Source organism: Catharus ustulatus, chromosome 6, assembly GCF_009819885.2.
Source record: "Catharus ustulatus isolate bCatUst1 chromosome 6, bCatUst1.pri.v2, whole genome shotgun sequence".
In the NCBI taxonomy this organism is placed as follows: Eukaryota; Metazoa; Chordata; class Aves; order Passeriformes; family Turdidae; genus Catharus; species Catharus ustulatus.
In genome coordinates, this window is record NC_046226.1 from 28,736,300 (window position 1) to 28,743,793 (window position 7,494).

Here is a 7,494-nt window from a genome sequence, read left to right on the forward strand (position 1 = left end):
CATAATATTCTATAAATCCTACCTCTAACTTTCAGGAAGCCTTACTATAACTTCAATATGATTTTTCTCAATTTTCAATTTACATAATGAAGAGTTATAAAAATGAGTTGATTTGTATGCCACATTGATCTTACAACCAAATGAAATTCTTTTATGATAAGGAGTATTTGAGAGATAAACATTCCATGTTGCTGGGTGAAATAGAAAGTAAGTATGGAAATTCTTTCTCTTTCATACGTGTCTTCTATATTTTTAAATTAAGGTAGGCAATATATATAGGTTCCTTTCTAATTACTCCTATAATGTCTGAATTTATGTTTAAATCAAACACTTGCAGGGTGCATCAAATATATTCTTGACCCTTTATCTACTATTTTCATGCATCTCTAACCCATGGTATGTGTTTGTTTGCTACAATGTGATTGTAGGCGTCTCATCTCTGCCAAGATGCTAAAATAGATGTTTGGAAATGTTATGATTCATGTTGCCAAGGTTTACTTCCAAGATCATGCTAGCAGCTTCCCACTGGAAATACCATTTCTTAAAAAAAGAAGAGAATGAGTATCCAAGTCGCTTTTATGTCAAATACAGTGAGTAACATTGAAAATTTTAAAAATTTATTATCTATTTAGTAAATAACAACAGGGAAAGAAAGGGATTGGATGTTGCAAGTAGAGAACAGAGATTTATACATAGATACTTTAAATTAGAATGGAAACATTACTGAATTATCGTCAGATGCTTAACATTTTTCAAACTGTTATATTAATATTTTTTACACATGGAAAAATGTCTGAAGTTAAATATTTTTCACATGTGTAGGCTAAACTTTCAGAATAAATGCCCCAGGTGAGCAGTTCTACAACTAGTTAAAACTATTGCTATGTATTTTAAAAATTGAATTTACAAAGCTGCAAATTTCTTCCAGTTCAGTCTGTCTCAGAACTTAATATTTTAAGGACAGATCTAATAGGGGCTTAAATGTTAGATTACCCTAAGCCAAAATTTCAAAATGGATTCCTCCTTGCAGAGGTAAGAATTCTAAGTTTCCTACAGATATAGTGGTACAGAAAGAAATATAATCTCTGGTGATGTGGATGATCAGAGAAGCAGATATTTAGTATGCACTGCCTGATCTGGAGTCTAGTAGCTATAGATATAAGTGCAGAGAGCTGATTTCCATGTTCTCAGGCTTGTTTATACATTTTACATGAAAAATTTTTCATTTAAATATTGAAGTAACTTGGAAGAAAGCAGAATTCACCTCTCCCATTTCTGATCAGCTTTACAGAACTCTTTAAGCAGTAAGTCATACCTCTTCTTGCAGGCTTGGACAATTGCTGAGCTTTGCTGCAGACTAAAAAACTTTGAACCACTTCAAATGGAAAGAAAAGGCCATAAATCTACCCAAACCAGGATCCCTTGATGACTCTGACATTCTTGTGGAAGAGGTGGGTTTTCATGTTTCCGATAGCAACATGAGGAAAAAAGGCATCTCTGCTACTAGAAATGGGGAGTAGACAGTCCTGTATTGAGATTAATAATTACTATGTTGAGACAATGCCATATATTGATCTTGCCTATTGGAGATTAGTAACATGACAATTCATTTGCTCTTAGTAGAAGAAATATCACAAGTTCCCAGAGAAATTGCAGAGAGTCAGTGCTTCCAGTGTAAGAGAAGTTTAACCACAAAGATTTCCTTAAAGCTTTTTTCTTCCCTAACAGTCCTGGTTTAATTCCTTCTTACTCTTAATTTACACTAACTCTCTTTCTTTAATAAGACCCTAAGACCTTGCAATTTACTTGAAACCTCAACCTGATGCTTATTTCTGCCAGAAGTTTCAAGCCTTTTAGTCAGAAACCGCAGCAGCTAGAAGGTTTATGAATTTGAATTCAGCAGGGATTTTGGGCTTGCATCACTGGATTTAGGGCCTGGAAACCTACCTGAGATAATTTATTCCTGTTTTGGTATTGAAAATATTTCCCTTTGATTATATATAAAAAAAAGCTATCTCTAAAACAAATGGAATAAAATTCCCTATGTTTGTTAATAATAAGTTATTAGGACAGACTTTATTGTTATATGAGTGGAGATTAGCTCTTGCACCTAGTTTGTGACATTCAACCTTCTATCTCGAAGTTTCTTTTTTTCCATTATAGTTTCTGACATTACCAGATAGGTAAAATGTTATATATAAATTTGGAATTACTCAGTATTCATTACTATGATAGGCAATGAAAATATTTATTGATCCCTGTATTAACGAATAGCATGAAAAGAAAATGACTGAAATAATTTTTATTAATTTTTAGTCCTGACATTACAGTTTATTTTTTTCTGAAATTTAAAACACTTCTGGAATAAATTGCTATCAGATCCTTCCCCCTTTGTTCTTTAGATTTCTATGCACTATCTTTTACCTGGCAGATGTGCTTGTACACACTCATAAATGAGGAATAGGAGAAATGAGTTGAAGGAGGTGGATTTAAAGCTGCAATCAATTAATCTGTTGCTAGGGAACTGTCAGCTGCCCACTCACAAAATAGCAGGCTGGAGTAAGGAATATATAAAATGGAAGTACAAAACACTACAGTTCTCTCTCTAGTTATTGAATTTTTTTAAAAAAAGTTTTACTAATATTTTTATGAAGGGAAAAGAAAGGAAAGTTTGATAGTAAAGGTCAAAATGTCATACATATTTCACTCTCAGTTGAGATGCTTAAAAAACTGACTGCAGGAGTCTGGGTTCGTGTTTGGCTACATTTATGTTTATCACTCTTATCCAATATGAGGTGGAGTGGTGCAGTATGTGGAAATATATTATGGAAGAGCATATTTCACCACGTCAAGTTCGCTTAATGTTGTTTGATTAGGGAATACTTTGAAAATCCTAGGCATTTAATGGAATTCCAGTTAATTAAAGCTTGATGAATTTCAAAGAGTGAGCTGTGGCTGGTAGAGATAAGAGATGACCCTTCCTGATACATAGAGAAGCAGAAGATTTAATTTCACTCACTTAGAGCTCACTCAAGTGTGTGAGGGACTTCAGACTTGAAACAGAACTCCCCATCTAAAGTTTAGATGTGATTTTTGACTATAGCAAAGCATCTGTCACAGGTGTTTCAGGTTTTTTTTGCTTCTTCTGGCAGAGAAGGACTCATTTTGAAATTACATTTTGAATTAATTTGGAAACTTTTAGAGAAATGTTAGCATAGAACCTGAGTTTTCTCACTAATGATTATTTCCATTTTAATTCTTTAAACATTTTGTGTAATCTTTGGTGTTCATAGTTTTCAATATTAATGTTAAATACTAAAGTGAAGCACCATTAAAATTTTCCTGTAACTGTCTAGGTACTTTCATGGTCATGTGGTGAGGCAGAATACACTGATCCTCCCTGAACAATGTCCTTACCTGGCTTCTACTGGCAGAAGACAAAAAGCTAGACCAAATTTTGAAATTTTCTTCTAGTCTTATAGTTTATATTCTTGCTTCCATTTCTACATATGTTGATATATGGCAGAGGCAAAAAGTAGCAAAAGACATGATGGAGGACCTGGCTTTGGTCATTCAATCATCCAGCTACCTGGAGTTTCCTACTTATTAGCTGTAGTGTCAGCTGTGATATTTAAAGCTCTGTGTCTGCAATGTTGATGCTTAATTCACATTTATAAATTAGAAATCATAAATATTGTCATGTGTGTTTGGTAGGAATTAACCAACTTAAATGTGAACAACCAGCCTGTGAGCTCCATGTATACACTGCATCTTTTGATGATTTCCTCTACGTACCTGTGACATATAACACAAAATGGCTATATATAATTGTTTTCCAGAGCATATAAATAAGAAAACCTTCAGAACAAAAAGCAAAGTGAAATAATTTTGGGACATATGAGAACTGTCTATGTGTCTTAATTTTCTAAACAGAAAGAGTTGTCTCTGTCATAGGAATGAAGGTTGCATAATTTTATTTATTTTCTCTTTGTGGTGGTGGAACTCCATGTTGTGGAAATAGTTGAAAAATATCTTCTCTAACTGATCTTAGAGTTGAGAGAAGCATTTCAACACCAGTAATGGCTGATCATGACCCTCCATAATTGTGTCTCCATCTCTGTCTGTATCTTACTCTGCTCTTGTCAAGATAGCACTGCTGAAATCAGGTTCCTAAATGCACTAGTGACACTGCTGCTGCAATGAAGATAAAAGGGAATTGCACTCATCTTGTGGCCTTGCTGGTGTGGCATTCTGCATGTGTTTTCTGGGTGGAGACAGGCACAAAGCAGGGCAGAGAGTGCAGGGATGGTGATGTGGCTCAACTCTAGTACATTGCAATATGTGACTTCTCTGAGGTCAAGCACTGAAGGAAGAACGGAACAAATTCATCACTGTGCCAGTGTAGGCTGGACTCCGCATTTCTAAACTGCAACTGCATTTCTGAAAGACTTTATTTCCCTCAAGGCTTTGAATTTCAAATATTACTCGGTTTATGCTCTATGTAACTGCTCTGCCTCTGCCCCAAGTCACTGGGAGCCGGCTGAGACGAAGTACAGTGACTGGGTACACCCAGTATTACCAGATATAGAACAAACAAGAATAAAGTTTCAACCTGGAAGTTAGTGCTTATACAGTTTGTGGACCTTAAACAGCTTCAGTACTGTAAATTTAATATATCAGATCAAGTCTGCAGAACAGGTAAATTTTTGAAATTTCAGGGTGGAATAATAATTTAATGTAGTAATGTGGAGATTTATTAAGTCAGGATAGTGTGCAATTTAACTTTTAACATTCATCTTAGAATAAGGGTTGCTGGAACTATGACCTTTGTATGGGGTTTTTTTTCTGTGCCATCTATCTGTTGTTTGTACCTTTTGCAGCTAGGTTTTTCATTTCAGGGGTATGCAAATGACTAGTAATAATATCTTACTGATTCAGGTACTTTTTATTCCATGCTTCAACTTTATGTAATAAAAATTCATTGTAGGCAAAGAAAATATGCATATTAATCATAAGCTAATCGGAGTTTTATTTTATATTCTGATGAAGTATTTTTAATGAGAAATTTGGATGTTGGATCTACATATTCAATGGAGCAGATTTCTTTTAAGGTGTGACTAAGAGGAAGCCCATAAATATGAAGGATGTTTCTTTTTGTGGTGCACAGAGTATCGGAGTCAGATGAGAGATCAATTCTGTTACATTACAGATTGTCTTGGAACGACTTCAGTTACTAAATTAGAATACTTGCATGTGAATCAGCCTGCTGCTGCAGACTTAACATGATACTAGGTTCCTGATGCTGGGTTTATATGAACATCATTACCAACAGGTCAGGGGAGGTGACTGTTCCCCTCAGGGTTGGTGGGATTGCACATGAAGTGCTATGTTCAACAACAGGCACAAATTGAAATACAGAAAATTCTGTTTTAATCTAAGAAAAAAAGTTTTTGTTTCTGAAGGTAGTCAAAGACTTGAACAGGTTGATGAAAGAGGAGGTGGAGTCTGTCTACATCTCTAGAAATATTTGAAAACTGACTGGCTGTGTTCCTGAGCAGCCAGCTGTAAATGATCCTATTTTGAACTAAGTCTAGATCTCCAGAGGTCACTGGAGACTCAGTGATTCTTTGGAAATAATTAAGACCACAATAGACTTACTGACCATATGAGGAATCTTTTATTTTAGTTGGATACTAGGGGAAAGTTTAAATGCACCATATTTTCCTATTCAGTTGAACTGAATTTTCATTGTCTTTATTAAATGCAATTAGTGCTGGGAGGCATTATGAAGAATTAGAATTTTCCATCATTTTGGCTTTCTTTTCCAACATTGCACAAGTTAGAAGGCAAGTACACCCCAGATACATTAATAGCTGCAAGCATGGACTTCGTTGCTATAGGAAAATAACTTGTGTAGCAAGGAGGCTAATATTAATATTGACAGCCATATTGGTGGAACCCTTATGTGCAGTGATGCTGGTGTAGTTTCTTTCCTACTTCTATCCTTTTTTCCCCCTAGGATAATGTCTGAAATCTGACTCTTCTTTGCACATCAACATTCCTCAATGGAATAAATTACTTTCATTATTATCAAATATTGGAGAGTTTATCATTAAGTGACAGTTGCAGTTTGATGAAATAAGAAATTCAAAGGTGCTCACAAAGCAGCTGTATCATAGTATTTTTAGAAATACTGGAACTTCTATAATTCCCCTAACTGCTAGAAAATAACTTCCAAATAATATAAATAAGAGTATTACTGAAAATCTGGGGGTCTGTGAACCCTGAGATCTACCGGGATTTCATGGTACCTGAACATGAATGTTGAATCACTTATGTATCTATTCAAAACCACTGATTTGGAAACTTACACAACATGATGCCAAGTAATTATCAATCACCTTCTACATCCAGTATAATATACTGCATTTATTATTTTATGGCATTACAGAGTAACTGACACTTTCAGCTTTATCAGCAAACTCTCAGTTGGCTGCAACGTAAAAATATCAAGGTATCAGCAAATGAATTTTTTAATATTGTATTAAATCTGCAGTTCTGACAGAGAAAGTTAAATATTAGGCTGGATTTTTTTTTTAAAGTGTAGGAGTAAGCACAACTGTTTGAAGAACAGTTCAACTGATGGTGGGTTCTTTTTACAGGTCTGAATGCTTTCCATCCTCACTGCTGTAATGTTAATTGTGGAGAAGATGTATAATAAGAAAATTAATATTAAGCTACATACCTGCTAAATGACCAGGAGCTGAGTTCACACGACTTGACCAGGCAACTGATGCTGTGTGTAATATCAGAGTTCTGTCAGTCTTTATCCATGTGAAAGCATGAATTTGTTCCTCTTCCTTCCTATTAATAGAATTTTCAAGAAAATTTGTGGGAATATAATTGTTTTTTGAGACTATATTTTGCCTTTGGATTGGTGAAATGAGATAAAAATTGATTAAGATGAAGTTCTGAAGATGGAAAGAGATATTATGATCTCAAAATGCCAAAATGCCTTCTTTTTTTTTTTTTTTTTCAAACAGAGTAAAATAAGTGTTTTCTGACAGTGTATCCATAGTTGTCTTCTGTGTAGCAATGTTGTTGACATTTTTAGTGTTGAGATGTGTACAGTTTTTAAACTATGAAATAGCACCATTAGACTGAAATTCTTGAACTGCAAAATATTAAATCCCGTTTTCTCTAAAGTATTATGGGATATTTTCCATGACTAGCAAAAGTCTCATATGTCTGAAGCAGAAAGCCAAAGCCAAACCCAAACCAGTAGTGACAATTTTTTTGGCCCTTGTATTTGAAAGAGAATTGAAATTGTACTTCTGAGTGAAAGGGAAAATAATTTACAATATTCTTGACTCCTGAAGATTTCATCTGAGATATGGTTGCTAAAAGTTCCAGTTCTGAAAGCGGGCAGCCGATAAATAAATTTGTTTGTGTGTTTCGTATTTGGGTAACTTATCTGGATTACTGTGTTGACTG

The 7,494-nt window shown here is 34.6% G+C and overlaps 1 long non-coding RNA gene across 1 annotated transcript; it reads left to right on the forward strand.

Annotated features, from left to right (window-relative positions):
• The first annotated feature begins 351 nt into the window (after window positions 1–351).
• LOC116997678 lies at window positions 352–6,860 on the forward strand. The gene is made up of 3 exons (XR_004418231.1): window positions 352–590; window positions 1,328–1,451; window positions 6,663–6,860. It is a non-coding gene; the product is annotated as an uncharacterized LOC116997678 (long non-coding RNA).
• The last annotated feature ends 634 nt before the right edge of the window (window positions 6,861–7,494 follow it).